Source organism: Felis catus, chromosome B4, assembly GCF_018350175.1.
Source record: "Felis catus isolate Fca126 chromosome B4, F.catus_Fca126_mat1.0, whole genome shotgun sequence".
In the NCBI taxonomy this organism is placed as follows: domain Eukaryota; kingdom Metazoa; phylum Chordata; class Mammalia; order Carnivora; family Felidae; genus Felis; species Felis catus.
In genome coordinates, this window is record NC_058374.1 from 95,621,093 (window position 1) to 95,641,803 (window position 20,711).

General features: G+C 37.5%; 1 long non-coding RNA gene across 1 annotated transcript; it reads right to left on the reverse strand.

The window, feature by feature from the left end:
• Window positions 1–10,168: 10,168 nt before the first annotated feature.
• Window positions 10,169–20,711, reverse strand: LOC109501665. Its single transcript, XR_002159879.3, has 2 exons — window positions 18,653–20,711; window positions 10,169–11,678 (listed from the first exon to the last, which is right to left on the reverse strand). It is a non-coding gene; the product is annotated as an uncharacterized LOC109501665 (long non-coding RNA).

A 20,711-nucleotide genomic window follows, 5' to 3' on the forward strand; every position in this document is an offset into this window, starting at 1 on the left:
TTACAGCTCAGAGCCTGGAGCCTGCTTCAGATTCTGTGTCTCCCTCTCTCTGCACCTCCCCCACTCACGCTCTGTCTTTCTCTGTCTCTCAAAAAATAAACATCAAAAAAATAAATAAAGTTTTTTTTTGTTTTTTTGTTTTTTTTGAGAGAGAGAGAGAGGGAAGAACAGAGAGAGAGGGAGAGAAAGAGAATCCCAAGCAGTCTCCACACTGTCAGGCCAGAGCCTGATGCGGGTATCAAATTGATGAACCATGAGATCGTGGCCTGAGCTGAAATCAAGAGTCGGACACTTAACCAACTGAGCTAACCAGGTGCCCCATAAAAATATTGATCTTAGATTGGTTTCCAGACATTAAAATGTACTGAACTTAAGCCTTACACAAAATTTTTTTGCTGGATTGAAAAGTTGTCTTTGCTCTAGAAAGAATATTATACTTATGTGGATCCTGAGAAACTTAAGACCATGGGGGAGGGGAAGGAAAAAAAAAGAGAGGGAGGGAGACAAACCATAAGAGACTCTCTTAAAAACTGAGAATAAACTAAAGGTTGAAGGGGGGTGGGAGGGAGGGGAAAGTGGGTGATGGGCATTGACGAGGGCACCTGTTGGGATGAGCACTGGGTGTTGTATGGAAACCAATTTGACAATAAATTTCATATAAAAAAAAAAAGAAAGAGTATTATATATTCAGTAGCCCATGCTCTATTTTATCTTCTTCATTTCATGCTCTACACCACAAATAGGCAGTTTTTTACTGTAAAAGATCAAAAAGTAATTATTTTAGCCTTTGTGCGCCACATGGTCTCTATTGCACCTACTCAAATCTGCCATTTAGCAAAAAAGCAGCCATAAACCATTCATAAATGAATGCAGTTGTGTTCCAATGAAACTTTATTCATGAACACTGAAATTCAAATATTATACAGTTTCACATATCACAAAATATTACTCTTCTTTATTCTTTTACCAACCATTTAAAGTGTAGAAACCATTCTTAGCTCACAGGCCATACAAAAATGGGTGGCTCGGTTGGTTGAGCGACCAACTTGATTTCAGCTCAGGTCATGATCTCTTGGTTGGTGGGTTCAAGCCCCATGCTATAAGTGTGGAGCCTGCTTGGGATTCTCTCTCTCCTTGTTCTCTGTCCCTCCCCCCACTGGCATGTGCACACGTTCTCTCTCTCTCTCTCTCTCTCTCTCTCTCTCTCTTTCTCTCTCTCTCTCTCTCAAAATAAATAAACTTTTTAAAGTTTTTTCTTTTAAGTTTATTTATTTATTTATTTAGAGATAGACAGAGGGAGTGAGGGAGGGAGGGAAAGGGAGAGAGGGAAAGGGAGAATCCAAGCTGGCTCCACACTATCAGGGCAGAACCTGATGCGGGTCTGGAACTCACAAACCATGAGATCATGACCTGAGCCAAAACCAAGAGTTGGACGCTTAACCGACTAAGCCACCCAGGTCCCCCAACTTTTTAAAGTTTTTTGAAAAGGATGACAGCAGCTGGATTTGACCTGCAGGCTGTAGTTAGTTGCCTATGCTTGCTCTACTATAAATCTGGAGAAATTGATTTTGCTCGCATCAACATCATCAGCAAGTGTATTGAGTGCCCATTGTATGGTCATAGCCTAACATGTTTCCTTTGCCAAATTTAGTTCAGATTATATGTTTATTAAGTGATATCACTGCATTATCATCTGTCTTTGCAAAACTAAGTTAAATATATACTCCACTATATCCTTTTAAAGTGTTTTAAACTATGTTTATTGAAAATAAATAAAAATATTTATTATTATGATCATAAGAAGAGCAAGCCTTGAACCTAGCCTGATTCTATTTTTCCTTTAACTATGCTTTAGAATGATAATCAAGCAAGATGTTCATTAGTTTATAGCTGGCTGTCCGGTGAGTATACCTTTACTTACATTTACTGATTATATTTATTAGTCATCAACGTATGATTTGATTTATGAGTAACTCAGTAGGAGACCAACTTGACATTAAGGAATGTGGGCATGTCCTCTTGCCCCACAAATACCTCCCTATATTCTAGTAGGTGCCAAAAAATACTTGACATTCATTTGTTTGGGTCTCAACCAAGTATTCATTGCATTTTGTAGGACTTTCAGCTTTATGTTCTAGCACCTTAAAAGATAAAAAAAAAATAATAATAAGTAGCAGTCAATTAAAAGCCAAATATACACATAAAGTTGAAACACCAGATGTCGGCTCCAAGTCTGTGGCTACAGGGTAAGAAGAGGGTTGAAGGAGCAGTGGAAAGGAGGGTGCTAGGGAAAGAGTTCAGAAGGACAAGGTAGAAGAGAACGAAAGAAACGTATTTCTGACTTCACAGTTATGTCCAAGATGATGCCCCTAGTCCTGGATTTCTTTTGTGAGTCAGAGCACAATGTTTCCATTCTTAAAAATACTACCTTTCCTTTTCATCTGACACTACCCATTGATAAGATTATTAAGGAAATAAATGGAATTATTCTTATTTCCTGAGCCTTTTATCCCCTTTCAAAGGGTTAAGTTCCTAGAGGATGGTAATAACTGAACCATGGTAGAGCAGTTTGTGGAAATTTTTACTTGACCTGTAACTTTGTTTTATAAGTAATTCTAAGCGGTTCTACAATGACTATGCCTGATAGGTAATTGCTCATTGTGGTAGCAAATAAATTCTATCTGGGCAATTCAACAAGAATATAATCTCCAAAAAAAAAAAAAGACTTTCATTCAAAATTGTGATTTCTAAGTATCATTGTTCATCAACATGGCTAATAATATAACTTTGTATTTAGGAAATATACATTTTATATACTTAAAAGAAGGAGGAAAAAATACTTTGGTGTTCCAGGATTGTTTTTTGTTTTCTTTTTTTACAAGAGAACATAAGGAGAGGACATAGAGGGGAGACAGGGCTGGAGAAGACCCAGTTAATGTAAATCAAGAAAACAAACCATAAGAGAGAAAGACATACGTACTGCAATCCCAGAATAGCTGAACAATGCTTTGATGTATGGTAGCAAAGGGAAGGAATAAAAAACACAATATGCTCCAGTGACAGAAGGCTTTATTTTTCTTTGTTTCCCAATAATATGGTCTTCCTAATGTCTCCCTTCATTCTCATATTCCAAAATACTTATTGAATTTACTGAATACCAATGATTTGTTACGTACTATGCAAGATGTTTTAAATCCTGAGACAAATAAGATACAATTCCTGACCTCTTTTCAGTTTTTTTACTATTATAAATAAGGTTTCTGTGAGCATTCTTGTGTATGGCTTTTGGTGCACATAAACATTTTTATTTGTTAGGTATATGCTCCCAAGTGAAATCTTTGTGTAATAGAGAATTCTTATGTTTAGCTTTTTTCAGAACTGTCAGTTTTTTGAAATGATTATTCCAATTTTTACCCCCCCCATCAATGTAAGAGAGGTTCACATCCTCAGCAATGCTTATTAACGCCAGTCTTTAATTTTCGCAATCCTAGTGGGTAAATTGTGGTATCTTACCATAATTTTCACTTGAATTTCTTTGATAATTAATGATGCATATATTTATAGGACATTTTGATGGTCTTTCTTGTGGATTGCCTCTTCAAGTCTTTGTTATTTTTAAATTATCTATCTTTGTAATAATTTGAGGGTCATCCTATATATCTATAAGTCCTTTGAACTGGAGTCTGATCAAAGACTCTCCCCATTCCCAGAACTGGAGGACTTGACAATAACTGGCTGGTGAAATTTCTGGATTTTTATAAGCCATCTCTCATTCTGTCCTTTTTATAATTACATTGTTTTTGTTCCATCATTTATGTGTATTTTGAATATTTTTGCCCAGTCTCTGATTTACCTTTTCACCTTTTATTGATGTTTTTTTCATAAACAGAAGACTATAACTTATTTAAGTATATTTTATCAATTTTTTAAGGTTGATGGCTCTTGTGGCTGGTTAAGAAATCTTTGCCCATCTCAAGGCTGTCAGACTAGCCTGTTGTCTTCTAAAAGTTTGCTTTCTTTCATTTAGGTCTATGGTCCATCTTGAATGAATTTTATATATGGCTTGAAATAGTGGTTAAAGTTAATTTTTTATCACATGGAAATATAGCTGCTCCAATAACATTTATTCCAAACATTGCATGTGCCAATTTTTTACCAGTTACTGTCTTCCAACTCCAAACCCACCTAGCTGTATGCTGTTTTGTGATGCTGGGGCTGAGACTTTGCAAAGCATGTTTCTGCTTTGCCAGCTGGCTTGCTGTTAAGCTGTACCAATAGAACTTGCTAGAAAGAGGTGTCAAAGCTGGAGGAGAAGGAAAACCTACTGTTCCTGTTTGTTAGTTTGTTGTTTCTTTCCCGAGGGTTTCTGGGGCTGGTGGTCTCTTTGCGTGGCAGCCCATCAACACTTCATCCTTATGGTGGCAAAAGAATGTTTTGCCCTTGTGCAGCAACAACACTCCCTTTTCAGGGGCCTGGGACCCATCACACAGGTTCATCCTCCAGCTGAGGACGTACCAGCTGAGGCCAGCCCTCCTCAGAGCTGAGAACCTGCCCTGCAAGCCCTTTCCCTAACTTCTCAAGCTTTTCCCTTTGATCCCTCAACTACAGGGATGGTGGCTGCAGTTTGCTTTCTGCAGTTGTTACGCTTGGATTCTCTGCCCTTTTAGTAGTTAATAACATCGTACTCTGTGAGCAATGCTTCATATTATCTTCTCTTTGTTCAAACTACTAGTGTGGTTTCTATCTCCTTTCAGAACCTCGACTGATGCACCATCTGTTCACTCACTGAATTGCGGGGGAATGTCACCGCAAATCAGGTAACTTCATATAAATGGGTGTGCTCTTGGCTTCTATTCTGTGTCATGAGTTTATTTGTGTGTCCTTGTGCCAGTACCACACTGTATTAATTACTGTATTATTGTAGTAAGTCTTAATATCTAATAGTCATGCGCTTTTGTTTTTCTACAAGTGTCGTCTTGGCTCTTCTAGATGCTACATTTCCACGAGAATTTAGAATCAACTCATCAATTTCCACTTAAAAATGCTCAGATTATTATTGAGATTGCTTTGTGTCTATAGACAGACTTGGAAAGAGTGGACATTTTACAATGTCGATTTTTTTCATGGTAACCAAAGGGATATATTCATGAACATGACATCTCCTACTTTGTATTTAAGACTTGCTTAATTCCTCACAAAACTGTTTTGTAACTTTCACCATAGTGTTTTTACATGTTTTTCATTAGGTTCAAACCTATGTACTTAATGGGTTTTGATACTATTGTAAAAGGCATAATTTTTCATTTCAATTTCCACTTGCTTGTTGTTAGTGTATAGAAAAACAATTTTTCAGTATCCATCAACCTTGCTAAACTTACTTATTAGCTCTAATAATTCATAAGCTGTGTTTCTTTTTGTGTAGTTTTGATTAGTTGTGATTCCCAAGGAATTTTTCCTTTTAAGCTGAGCTGTCAAGTTTATCAGCATAAACTTGTCCACAGCATCTCTTATTATCCTCTTAATATCTGAAGGATCAATAATAGTATCTTCTTTTTCATTCTTCATAATGACATTTTTTGCCTCTATTTTATCTTGGTCAATACTGCTAAGGGTTTATTGATTTTATCGATTTATTAATCTTTTCAAAGAACCAACTTCTCCCTTTGCTGATTTTATTTATTAAACATTTGGTTTTTATTGCATTGCTTTTTTCTTTCATCTTTAGTGTTTTCTCATTTTTTTTTCTTTTTTCTTTTTTTGCTTTCTACATTTTGAATTTAATTTGCTCTCTTTTTATAGCTTATTGAAAATGCAAGTTCCCTCAAAGCATTGCTTCAGCTGCACCCCTGCAATTTTGATATGTCATATTTTTATTTTCATTTAGTTCAAAACACTTTCCAATTCTATCTTTCTTTTTAAAACAAAATATGGGTCATGCTGCTCAAAATATGAGTATGTGGCTTAATTTCCAAACATTTGGCAATTTTTCTAGGACCTTTGCTGCTGTTACTGACTTCTAGTTGAATTTCACTGTGGTCAGAGAACTTACAGTCTGATTTCAGCCCTTTACAATTTATTAATATTTACTATGTATCATATGGTCTATTTTGGCAAATGTCCCATGTGTTCTGGAAAAGAATGTGTATCCTGTAGTTGTTAGATGAAATGTTCTAGAAGTATCAATTAAGGCAAGATAAGTAATAACATAATTTGAGTTTTCTATAAACTTTTTTATAGTTTCTTCTGTTAAATACTGAAAAATATTTGCTAAAAGTATACAATTCTGAATGTGGGTTTGTCTATTTCTTTTCAAAGTCCTGATGAATTTTTCACTGTTATCTATGTGCAAACACATTTCGAATCATTATGCCTTGTTGGTGAATTTTATTGAAAGATATAAAACAGATGAGAGAGAGAGAGAGAGAGAGAGAGAAATGGGAAGATTTAATATTGTAAAGATATTAAATAGTCTATAAGCTAACTGCAAGACCAATCAATAGCTTAACAATTTTCTCTTGTTGTAGTTGTCAAGTTCATTCTGTAAATCACACAGAAGAATTAAAACCTAAAACCAGACAAAACAATTTTAATGAAAGAATTTTAAAGGGGAGGATTCACATTTTACTAATCTTTCAATTACAAACATACAGAAATTAAATCAGAATGAGATTCTACCAAGTTACATAAGAAAATTAAGTGAATGGAAAAGAATACTTAGGAACATATCTATATCTATGTCTATATCTATATCTATGTCTGTATCTATGTCTATGTCTATATCATCTATATCTATATGTATATATCTATATCTATTTCTACATAAGAGCTTGGCGTGTGATAGAGGTACATTACAAATCAGTGGAGAAAGAACCGTTTAATTATTGAATGGTGCTGGTATAACTGGCTATTCATTTGGGAGGTTAAAAAAAAATGTGTTATCTCTACTTTCTACACACAAAAAATAAATTACAGGTAGATTAAAGACCTAACTATGATTTCTGTTTCTGGCACATTACAGAGTAGACATTTTGAATTAAATTGTTAAACTTCTAAGCGAATATTTAAATATTAAAAATCTTTTTGAATGCTTTGCTAAGCCGGCAACAAACAAAACAAAACAAAACAAAAAGCAAGCACACAGAGGTCAATACTGATGGAATGCTAGAATTCTGTGATGCAATGTGTACCACACCAGGTTTCCACCCTAGGGAATCTGGCCCCAAGTCCTAAAGACTCTGAGCTTTTATTTTGATGGCTGCATGGGGCAAGGACGGAGGATAAGCCTTGGGTTTAGCTAAAATGAATACCTAACAAAGCCTAAAACCGGTTACCCAAAACCCTTTTTATCCTCTGTGTCAAAATGAAGAGGAAATAAACCTACTATACAGTAAGTTTACACTTACGGGAAGCTTTCCATTGAGTGAAAGTACAAACCAAAAATCTCCCCTGAGGATTTCTAACAAAGTCATCACTCACAGTCGTGTATGGTCCGAATTTCAGAACCAAGATGGTCTGAAAAACGTCAGTTCACTCAGATTGGTCGCATCCCCAGACAACTAGTACAAGCAAACACAAACCATCTTGGAGAGATTCAACTGCATTTGAGGCCTCAAAAAACTCAAATGAAATAATAAAATTCCAAGGGAAATAGTCATCCAACAGTCAAAACACACAATCAGTGTTGGTTGGTGTGACAAGTAATGAGACGATTATCTGGGAAAGCAGTTTGTTGGTTTGGAGATGTGTGTCCCCATGTGTCCCCACAGTGGGCATGGTCCCTAGAGTAACTGTAATATAGATGTGCAAGGAGAAATGAATATGCTCATGGACGCTGACTACAGCCCGCTGGTAATTCAAAAGCAGCAGAAATGAATGAGCTGTTTCTCGGTATGTGAATAAACTGGGGTCACGGAATGCTACATCTTCTAGAATGAATTCACTCCCTTTGAACAACTCTCAGTATCACAATGTTCAATTTTTTTTTAAGTCAATTGCCAAAAGATGTGGGCAGGAGACCATTCATCTAATATTTTAAAACTCAAATCACAAGGTTATTTAAAGCATAAAAAAAATACATGAGAATTTTAAACATTAACCTCTGGGAGAACATTTTCTTTGTGGGGAGGAAGGAAGAGAAACTTTGTACGAGGCAGAGGAAAATAAGACTTAAGCTGTGTCCAGAAGATTTACATCTTTTTTGTATGAGACAGACCTGGATCAAATAATGCATTTTAGTCATGGGAAGCTGTTTTGTTCTTTTTTTGTCTGTATGTTTTAAATGTTTCAAATTTTATAATTTGAAACAAAACAAAAAAGATAGAAAATCAAAGCCAAACCCATGTTGATAAAAGATATCCATAATTAGTTACCTTGCTCAATTTTACTCAGAGTCTATAATTAATGTCAAATAATTCTTTAAAAATAAGTCTCAAAGAAGAATCTTACTTAGGTGTGATTTGAAGCAGAAAATCTGCTATCCAATAAATATCTCATTTATAACCATATCGCATTCAACTTTCTATCAGTTTATAAGCTAGTATAATTATACTTTTAAAAAATATCTTCCCCACATTTCCCTATCCCACAGGCTTCTCTTCCCCAGGAAAGGTAGAATGATTCATCTAATGGTAAATTAGGGCCTGCTATAACCTGGGCCTGCTTGGCTTAATTCCTCCTTTTTCCCCTTTGGAAACTGGTATATCTCTTGGGTAGCTCACTCTGTGGCAGGATTTTATAATTTGGGGAGTGTTATCTCAAATCCAACTGTTGGTGTATGTGCTTTGAACACTGAAAAATAAAATTAGGAATAGAACAGTAGACCAAAATAACATGTCAAGAGGATTCTCACAGGGCTTAGATTCGTGGGCCATGGACTTGAATGTGTGGGGAGGGATGTCCCCTTGGTGGTTCCATAAAGTCTCATATAGAGTCTGGTATGCCAAGAGGGTTTTTACTGTGTAACTGCTTCAGCCTGACCTTGGCAGGTGGTTGCTGCTTCTGGCCATTGTGTCCACAGGCAATTAGCTGTTTTGTAGACCAGGATTGTACACATGGGCAGCTTCACACAAATCTTTGGACCACACAGGCCTCAGCAGAGGCATCAGGGTGGTAAGACCTGGGATGGGGTGCAGAGGTCCAGTTCGAATTTCAGGAAAGGTATGTTTGTGCCTTTAGACCATCCTAAGCCAGATGGGGGAAGCTTTAGAATGCAGGTCACCACATCTTACTCCACAGGTACACCTGAAGCAAAGGTTCAAGTCTAAAGAAAAGACAACCATTCCACGCTAGACAATGGAAAAGGAACAATGTTGGCTGCTTTCAACACAAGACTGCTGAGTTTAATATATGCTTCAGAACCCTGGGGAGATAATGGCTATATATTATTAGAGCCAGTCTCTAGAAAGGCAGCACGAATCAACTGCCTCAAATTCCACTCTGAAGTTAGGGCCAAGATGGAACCCATGGAATGCCCAATGTTGAATTTATAAGGTTGGTACACAGGCTCAAGAGTGGAAAATATTTAATTACTTGATAAAAATATTTAATTACAACAAGGTGATCCTGTTGTAGGTGGTGTGCAGGTACTCTGAGGGAACATGCCTGAGAGAATTTGTGGAATTCAATAGCACAAGAGAAAAAGCCACTGGGGAGCAAGAACCAATTCTCGCTGGACTCCTCTAAGGGTGTGGTTCTCAGCTGCAGCTGCACATTATAATAACCAATTAATTCAAAGATCTTTAAAATAAATAAATAAATAAATAAAATTCTCTGTAAATGGGACCCAGGCATTGGTATTGAGATTCTGAATTGGGGTTTCTAATCTTAAGGCTGACAAATAGCTGGGATCTACTGAGTAAATCTTGTACATGATATGGCCAATTTCTTCATGTACACGGTATGGCCTTTCATTTTCCTAGGATAAGTTACGTAAGGAATTTTATTTCTTTAATTATTTTTTAAATGTTTATTTTTTTAATTTTAAGAGATAAGGAGACAGCCATGAATGGGGTAGGAGCAGAGAGAGAGAGGGAGAGAGAGAGAATCTCAAGCAGAATTGGCTGTGTCAGTGCAGAGCCCAACACAGGGCTCGATCTCATGAACTGTGAGATCATGACCTGAGCCAAAATCAAGAGTTGGACACTTAACCAACTGAGCCACCCAGGCACCCTGTTACTTAAAGAATTTTACTTATGTTATCAACATTTTGTTTCACAACAGATAGTACAACGTTGTAATTTAATCCAGCAATCTCAGAAAATCTTATATGAATAGCCATTTTTCTTTGGAGGCTTAAAGGCCTCACAATCCCAATACCATTCCTTTTTTTCCTGCTCCTCTGAAGTGAATAATTGAAATTTCTCAGTTCTTTCACCAGACACACATTACTACCATTTAACCGTAAAGATATAGGATAACTACATATGAGAATAATCTGAGTAGTAGGGAAAATAGAATTTCTGCTCAAATATATGCTGTCCAAGATATTTTTAGGCTTTTTATGGCTGGATGCTTCCCAGGAAAGAAAGGTGGTTCTTCCATCAGAAACTTGCTCTTTCTATCTAAGGATTTTTAGATCTTTAGATCTTTGGAAAGTGCTTTCCAAAGTCCAGCATTTTAAACCACTGAGGGGTAATTAATGAGGATAAAAAAGGTATTGGGAGTTTAGCCAGCATCACACAGAGCCAGGCCCACAGCCTGACTTACAACCCATGGCTCCAACTTTCAGACCCATGAGACTGCTTTTCCCGAGTCAACACATACTCACCACATCCTAGTGCTCATTATACACATTTGATTCTCATTTTGTTTCTGAGCACTTATTGGGCTTAGTTTTCTTGACTTGCCTGTTTCTATATTAAGCATTTTGGGGGTTATTAAAAAAAAAGAAGTCCAATTGCCAGTTATTATGGCTTCCAGTTATGAACGTATTAATGATTTCTTGCTTGTTTATGACATTCCTGACTATTTCCACCTCAAAATTTGCCATGAACCCTAACCTGTTTTCCCAAATCATAATTTCTGCAGAGAACAACATGTTCTATTGGAATCACTTGAAATAGTGTCACAAATTACTCTTGGAGATAGAACAATCCAGGTGCAATGTCGTGTTCGCCTTGGTTAGTTATTGCTCTTGGCTTTGCCACAATTGATGCTCAGATTGTATTAAATAGACATGACTTATTTGGGTCTCACCTTGCCAGCAATGCCAAAAGAGCTGTCTCGTCACTCGGCTTGATGCATGCTGTTGAACATCAAGGTGATTCCCGGATTACATCCCTTTTCATTTGCTGTCTGTCATTCCATGCAGCTCAGTTCCTGGCCCATGAGCCCTTCCCTGTCTTTTTGGTTTCACTGCTCAACATGATTGCTGGATAGCAGTCTTGGAAGGAGATTCTGAGAAGATTTATTATTCTGTGGAATATAGCTGGTGTCAAAATCCGTTTTAAAAATTCAAATCTTTGAAGATGAAGTCTCTGATGGTCTTAAACTTTCTTTGAAGTGCGAAGAAGCTTCATAATCAAAATCAAAACTTGATAAGTAAATTTTTAAATGCCAACGCTGTCTACTTATTCTGATAATAATGATGATATTATAGCTGCTAACACCTACTGAGTCCTAACTGTACCATATGTCCAAAATATTTTGCATGTATTGTCCCATTTAATTTCACAGCAGCCCTGTAAAGAAACCCAGACAAATCTGATTACAGATTCTATAGCTCTTAATCACCACTCATAGATGGAGAAAATCAACAAACCCCTCTCATTAAAAAGGACAGGATATTCTAATCTGCAGATATTTCTGCAGTCAAGTTAATTGGTTGTAAGTCATAGGACTTGTCAACTTTCATTTATGGTATGGCAATTTTAATGTCTTTAAAAATGCAAGCACTGCTTCTTATTCTTTCGTTCAATAAACATTGGTTGAACAAGTATCTGTGAGATACTATGCTATGTGTGGTGAGGACGTAAAGTTAAAAAGGCACATTTTTTTGCCTGAAATTGTTCATAATCAGATTAAAGAGGCAGACATGGAAACAAAGCCTTGAAATATAGTGTAATAAAGGTTGTGATGGAGGTGTGCACAAAATAGAAGGGTGAGACCGATCCATTTGGATTTATGGCAATATGTCAATATACTCTGATATTCAATTATTACCCTCAGTTATTTAGCTACTCTGGAAAAAAAACCCTAAAACTCTGTTTCTTAAACAAATTAGCTTTTTCTCCAAGAGAAACACTATAGTGTTGTGGTTCAAGAATGGAAGCTGTGGAGCCAGGGTGGCTGGGTTTGAAGCCTGGCTCTATTAATTTTTGGCAACTTACCTAATGTCTCTGTGCCTCAGTTTCCTTATTTGTTAAATAAAGATAATAATTCTAATAATAGAATCATTTTGAGAATTGAATGAGTTAACATATATAAATTCCTTAGAGCAACACCTGATATATAATAGTACTATATATAGTAGCTATTGCTATTATATTTTTAATAAAAATATTGATATTCAATGGAAGAGCTGTATAAAATGAGGATGGATAGCTTTCTTCCAATGGACCAGGTGATACTAATGACAATGTATTCTTATGAGCCTCTAATATATTCTAGGTACCATACCAGGGTCTGGGGAACAAATTCAATTCAAGATCTCAGGAATGGGGTTCCTGGGTGGCTCAGTTGGTTGAGCATCTGACACTTGATTTTGGCTCAGGTCATGATCTCAGGGTTGTAGGATCAAGCCCCGTGTCAGGAACTGCACTGAGCATGGAGCCTGCGTAAGACCTCTCTGTCCCTCTGCCCCTCTCCCCTGCTCATGCTCTCTCTCTCTTTCTCTCTCTCTAAATTAAAAAAAAAAATTCTTTTAATTAAAAAAAAATAGAGCTCAGGAATACTCCAGAAGCATGTAATAAAATGGAGACAACAGAAAACTAGCCATAATACATTAGAATAAGTGATATTTAAATATAATGTGCTATGGAAAACTGCATATGAATGGAAAAATTCATTAGGTCCCCATGGACTCATAAAAACTTTATTCAGGAGGTCACATTTGAGCCAGACTTTGAAGGAATCCAACTACATAAGTAACAAGGCCATTCCGGACATAAGGAGCAACATGGCAAAGATATAAAGGGATAACAGAAAAACAGAAAGTTGAAGATTTGTGAGGTGCTTATGGACGAGTGTCTGGAGATGAGCAGGGAAAAGTGGAATTAGTTCTTAAAAAGAGTTTTGTAGTCAATTCTAAACCTGGGAGAGAGTAACGTACATGGTAACATCTGCATTTTAGAAATATCATTCTTGTGGCACCATGGGGAATAGGTTTGAAGAGAAAACAAAGGTAGAAAAAGACATCAAAAGATTATTACTATGATACTGAAGAGAAATGCAGATGTCTCATGCCTGGGCTGGGACTAGGGTTGAGGAAGAGGGAAGATACAGTAGAGGTGTCAAGATGGAGTGACCAATTAGATATAACAAACAGGAGGTGTTGAAGATGACTCTAAGACATCTGGCTTGGATGACCAAGTATTGGTTAATGCTGATAGCCAAAATCAAAAAGGCAGAAGGAGAAGCCGATTTGTCTAAACCATCTGTATTTGGCAGCTAAAAAATTCAACTCAGGGCTCGGGAGAGCAGTCCTCATGAGGGCTATGGATCTAGAAGTCCTGAGAGTCTGCTGGAAATTTGGAAATAGTTACGATCAGCAAGGAAGAGAAAGGGGAAGGACAAGAAGACTAAGACTAGAAGCCTGAGAAACTCCTAAGTGAAAGGGGTGCCGGGAGAAAGACAATAAGTAATAGAATATAGAACAGATACAGAAAAAGCAGCCAATGCACCGAGTATCTGACTGTGGGTTGGAGGGATGATGACAGTGTTGGAAGCAGAAGAATAAACAGGCAGTAGGACTGTGGAAGCTACAAGACAAGATTTCAAGAAAGTTGTGGTGACCTGGAGGCAAAGAGGTCAAGAAGAATAGAAGTCCATACTCTCAATTCGTTGAAATGAATATAAAGAAATGCAACCAAACTTATGTTAGTGTCCACTGTGGGGAGGAGTGGAGAAGGACATATAGTGTATAGAGGTAGAAACTCGATCTAAGCACATTTCTGGAAGTTTCAATGCCAAGATATTATGGGGGTGTTGGAGGAGCCAGCTTGATTATCGCTCACCAGACCCCAGAATTGCACGCAGAGCCCCATGAAAAAGACCTCATTTCAGTTCTCATGGCCACTTCAGGGACAAATCCATACTTGAAGTAGAGGACAAGACTTTATTCCATTAGTTTGGTACCAAAATTGGGCAGGAGACTGGAACATTTACATGCCTACTCTATATATGCTGTGATGTCCTTCCTTCCTTGAGGGCTTGCTGCCTCCCCAGGTGCTTAGCCAAGTCTTACTTGGGTTCACACATACACAAACACATATACACACGGAGTCACACACAGACACGGGCACACTCACACATTTCTCCTCTCATTCTCTCTTGCCCACAGTTTGGGTCTGGGAGATATCTGTTCTAAGATGGTGAGGGGTCAACAATGCCACAATCTCACCCACTTGCTTCTCCCAAATATTTGTCTACACTCCAAATACATAAAATGTCCCCAGGTGGGGACTGCTTACAACAACTGATGGTGATGCCAGACTGGAGCTCAAGCAGCCCATCTCAAGGAGCAGGCATTGTAGTGTTCTATCTAATTCCTCCTTGTGAAATTGCAGATCCAGCTGTGTCAGATCTTCCAGACTTTTATGTTACGTGTCCCAATTATTAACTGCTAGGGGCTATTAAAAATATTTTAAACACTGTGAAGCAATACAAAACACATCTGAAGGCAAATAGGCCCAGAACTCATGAATTTAAGACATCTGCCTTCAAATTTTAAGCTTTTGAATGCAAAAGCTAGAAGCACAGCAGACTATGTCTGCTTTCCATTTTTTCACTTCCTCCCCGAGGGTCTTATGTGCCTGAACAGTGTGGGCATTTAGGGGTGGTGGTGAGGCAGGGAAGAGAGAAAGACAAAGATAAAAGAATATAGTCTAATATGTAGAAAATAATATACAACACTACGGACAAAGAAGAATTCAAGCCAACAAGGGGCAGAAAACTAACATTTACTATACGTTTTTGATATAACCAATAGCATACATATATTATCTCATTTCATTTTCATAATGGTCCTAATAAGTATGAACCATTTTCCCCAATCTACAGGTGAGAAACTGAGCTTCAAAGGGATGGTTTGCCTGTGGTTCTACAGTGATGGAGCTGGGATTTAAATCCAGATTTTTGTATTTTTTTGCAGTATATGCAAAGTTCATGTTCCTACCAAACTGTTTTCCACGTGGCTGAATGCTCACTAATGACAAATGTGGATGTTGCTAATATAAAAATAAATGTGTTTAGCACCGTTTCTCTGTAGTCCAATGCCCGTTACCATCTTCGTTGGGGAAAGATATATGTCTGGGGAGCTGGCCCCTGTCACCACTCCAATGCCGTAGTTACTATTTTCCTGGGTCCAAGTTCTTCCTCCAAATCTCTTTGTTCTTTCAGACTAACGAACCATCTAATCGAGAATGTCACTTAAAATGTTTTTTCTTTACATAAGTCCGTCCCCAGGGCTATGCTGAATTTTAGCATAATTTTGGTTACTTACAAAGCTAGCAGAAGTAAACCCTAATTTCAGAATGTGTAAAAAAAAAAAAGCCTGTGTATCTACATTGCACGCCCATGGAAGATACGACTTCTGTTTAACATTCCACTGGAAGTTTTAGTCAATGAGATAGAGTGGAAAAAAAAAAGAATAAAAATGTGTAAGTATTGGAAGAAATAAAGCTGTGTGATGAGCCAATGACACAGTGATATATATTGAAAATCCTTAAATAAAATAATCTATGGGTAAATTATTAAAATTAATTAGTAAGTTTAGCATGGGTACTGGATTCAAGATCAACACACAAAAATTGTATTTCTATATAATTTATTTGAATAATGTTTTATAAATTTTCTGTTAAAAGTCTTGCAATTATTTATTAGATTCATTCCTAGGTATTTGACATTTCATGACTCTTTCATAAATGATACCTTTAAAAAAATTTTTGTAATATGTAACTTTTGTCATTGGTATGTAGAAATACAATTTCATGTGTGTTCACCTTAAATCCAACAACTTTGCTAAACTTACATATGATTTCAAGAGAAATTCTAAAACATCATTAGGAGAAATTAAGGGGAATCTAAATAAATGGATAGCTATACCAAGGATGAAAGGCTTAATATTGTAAAGCTGTCAATTTTCCCCATTCTAAGCTATAAATTCAAAACAATTTCAATAAAAATTCTAGTAGGACTCTGTGTGCGTGTGTCTGTGTGTGTGTGTGTGTGTGTGTGTGTGTGTGTGTAAACTGGCAAGCTGATTTTTAAATTTCTACAGAAAAGCAAGGGCAAAGAATAACCACAAAACTTATGAAGAACAACAAAGTGAGAGAGCTTATTCTATTTTGTATCAAGCCTTATAACGTTCAACAGTATGGTATCAATCTAAGGACAGAACAAAATGAAGAGTCCAGAAACAGACTCTGAGATGATTTGGAACAATATCCTACTTTGCCAGCTAACTGTGTTTGTCTAGTACTGAGGTAGCTCTAAGGATAAAGTGTTTGAAAAAGGCTTTCATTATCACCCAAGACAGCCATTCTTCCTGGGGTAACAGAAGAAGTTGCACTTTTCAACTGTGCACAGTTCAAATTATGTGACTCTTGCTCAGTTTAGATTATGAACATCAGACAGTGTCTATTATATCGATATGATAAAACTCTACTTTAATGCTCTAAGTTGGATCCAGTAAATCCAGTCGTTTAAAAGATGTCCTTACAATATTGTTAGATTAATTAAAAATTGGATCAGCCTACTACTGTGGAAAATGAGAAACACTCACTAATTATGTGTGTTCTTTGCTTGTGTGTTTGTTAAGTATATTCAAGAGGAGTTTTGGGGCAACCTGGGTGGCTCAGTTGGTTAAGTGTCGACTTCAGCTTAGGTCATGGTCTCATGGTTTGTGAGTTTGAGCCTCACATTGGTCTTTCTGCTGTCAGTGCAGAGCCTGCTTTGGATCCTCTGTCCCCTGTCTCTGCCCCTTACCATTTGTGCATTCTCTCCCTCTCTCTCTCTTTCTCGATCTCTCTCTCTCTCTCTCTCTCAAAAATAAATAAACAATTTAAAAAAGGAGTTTCACTACAGTAGGCGATGGGAAACAAAATATTTTAGTTGGGTTCATTGTACTCCAATAAGATCAGGATATACCAGTAAGGTAGACAAAGAAACAAAGGATGTTGAGTAGACTATTACTTGTGTCTATACCCAGAGGGATTGAAAAAGATCCCACAGGATTGTAGAAACAGGGAAGCAGAGAAATGGACAGATTTGAGAAGCATTTGTCAAAATCTTATATAATTGTGTATATCTAAATTAGTGCAACAGTACAGTCTTAAGCATAATGAATATAATTCCTACATTTCTCTTAATTGGAAGAAGCATTTCCATCTACATTATCAATGATCAATTTGATGACATTTACCTTTTATTTTATTATTTTATAGCTGTTAAGTAATTTAATATGTCTTTGAATATCGTGGTTAGTTCTGGGAGCCATGAAGGTAAAGTATGAGCTTATTCTGTTTTTTAAAAATTGTTTTTTAGTTTTTTGTAATGTTTATTTATTTTTGAGAGAGAGAGAGAGAGAGAGAGCAGAGGGAGAGGGAGACACAGAATCTGAAGCAGGCTCCAGGCTTTGAGCTGTCAGCACAGAGCCCGACATGGGGCTCAAACTCACAAACCACAAGATCATGACCTGAGCCAAAGTTGGATGCTTAACGGACTGAGCCACCCAGGTGCACCAAGTATGACTAATTCTTAAAATGAATCTTAATATACTTGAAGAGAATGAAAGCTTTCCTCATAATCACCTTCAGTACCAAAGGCCAAAATTAAAATCTTGATGAGCTATCACAAGCAGATAACTATCTTCTTGTAGTTAAAATTTCTTAATTGTAATTGAGGAAACTTCAAGTAAAGTTATTTGCAAAAATCATAAAGCCAGCAGCCTATCAGAGCCTGGTCTAGGATGACTCCTGACCCACTCCATTTCACTTTCCATGGTAACATACCTTACTGTCCCCTGGAAAGAAGCTATTTTATTATTCAGATGCAACTCTCTAAAGCAGAGTTTCTCAATCAGTTACAACAGTGACTGATATGGGCAGTTTGGACTGATAATTCTTCGTTGTAGGGGCACATTCCTGTGCATGATAGGATATTTAGCAGCATCCTTGGCCTCTGCCCACTAGGTGCCAGTAACATTCTCCTTCTACCCCAGTTGTGACAACACAGACCGTCTCTAGACATTGCCAATTAGTCCCCGAAGGACAAATGGCCCCCAGTTAACAGCAGCTATTCTAAAGTCCTCTCTATCCTTAAAATCCTTAAATTTTGACCAAAACAGAAAGAATCCAGGAAACTGTACAATTTCTCATGAAAATTTTAAATGTCAATTATACTTTTCACAATCAATAAAAATTCTAGTAGGACTCGTGTGTGTGCGCGCCCGCGCGCGTGCGTAAGTTGGCAAGCTGATTCTAAAATTTCATACTACCTTTAATCATAAAGTTCAGGCCCTTGTGCTTGCTCGCTGAATGTCCAGTTGCTATAACAACAGTCTTCTCGGTCTGCTCAGTCCAGTCCTTGCCATTCTCAGCTTTGCTTTGTATGAGAGGAAACTACATTTCCCAGGCTCCCTTGTTCTCAGGCTTCTAGATGAGTTCAGCCAATGGGAGGTACTGGCAAAAGGTTGGGGTGGGCCAGAGGGAAGAAGGCCGGCCCCTTCTCACTTTCTCTGTTGTGACAACAGTTTTTGAGTCACCTCCATAGCTCCTACTCCTGCTAGCCAGTCCTTCCTCTGTGGCCCCTGCCACGGTTCCATCTTCTACCTGGTGATCCTGGATCCTGGGGACACCATCTCTGTCCCTCCGGTTCTAAGGGTGGTATAACTTCCCACTGTTGCTAATCTCTGGTTTATCTTGCCATCCCATTTCTTCCTTTGCTTGTGTAAACAGTAGGTATGGACCCTCAAATTCATATGTTTGGGCTCTAACCCTCAGTGTGGTTATATTTGGAGTAAAGAAGTAATTAAGATCAAATTACGTCATAAGGGTGGAGGTCTGATTTGATAGCATTAGTGTCCTTGTGAGAGAAGACAACAGAGAGCTAGTGCTCTCTTGCTCCCTTTCTCTGTATCTGTCTCTTTCCCTCTCTCTCCTTCTCTTCCCAGCTCTTGAGGACACAGCAAGAAGAAGGCTGTCTGAAACCTAGGAAGAGAGTTCTCACCAAAAACTTCATCTTACTAGCACTCTGATCTTGGACTTCCAGCCTCCAGAACCGTGAGAAAATTAATGTTTGTTGTTTCAGCCACTGAGACTGTTGTATTTTGTTCTATCAGCCCTAGCTGACTAATACAGCGATTCCCTGCATTGTATTTCCACTGTTTGAAATAACTAAGAGAATGTTTGCTTTCCTGTTTACCGTGACTGACACGGTTCTTTATATCATTGATACCATAAAATATCTTAGTATGTGCCTGACACTACATAAAATGCACTTCCATATTCATTTCCTTATCTAGTCTCCCAACAATACTGTAACGTAGGGCAAAATGACATGACATAAGGAGCACAGGTTTTGAGACACAGAGATGGAATTACAACTCCACCCCTTGCTGGCTGCATGACGTAAGAAAAGTTCATCTCATTCATCTCGTTTTCTTATCTGTAAAATGGACCTAATAATAGTACTAACGGAAGAAGTTTGTTCTCGATTAAATGAGCTACTCTGTGCAAAGTGCTTAGATTATTTTTAGGTGTGTATATATATATGCTCTGAATAATCTAAATATTCTTTTTTAGCTACAATTTATTGAGCACCTATTATGTGTCAAGCACTGTGATATGTACAGGAGACATAAAGACAAATAAAAACAACGAATGCCCTCAAAAAGTTGCACTATACCAACAGAGACAAATACATGAACAATGATTAAAATAAAATGTGGCAAGTATATTAATAGATAAATGGGAAAGCCAAATACAGCATGATCCATTTGGGAGGCAACTGTTTGGAAAGTTTGGAAGACGATTGTCAAGGTTTGGACCCAGTTCTGTCAATTACTAATGCTTTTACTCTAGACAAGTTACCTAACTTCAATAAGCTTCTATTTTCCCACTTGCAAAAATGAGGATAATAGGACCTAGCTCATAAAGGTGTGGTGAGAAGAAACAAGATAATAAAAAATACAGTTTCTCTGGTATAGTTCCCAGATGATGACAAGTGAGCAGAAAAGGATTGTTAATTATCTTTATCAGCAATAGGGGAGCACAGAAACAGGCTGCCTAACCCCCGCTCCACCAAGTTTCCCACTCCTTCCCCACTCTGATCTATTTGATAATTACTGACTTTCTTTCCCTTCCTCCTCCTCAGAAGAGATTAAGTCTCTCCTACTTTTCTAGTATGAGGATAGATTAGCAGAACCACTTTAGAAAATTTCTTGGATAGGGGCACCTGGGTGGCTCAGCCAGTTAAGCGTCCGACTCTGGGTTTTGGCTCAGGTCATGATCTCATGGTTTGTGAGTTTGAGTCCCACGTCAGGCTCTATGTTGAAA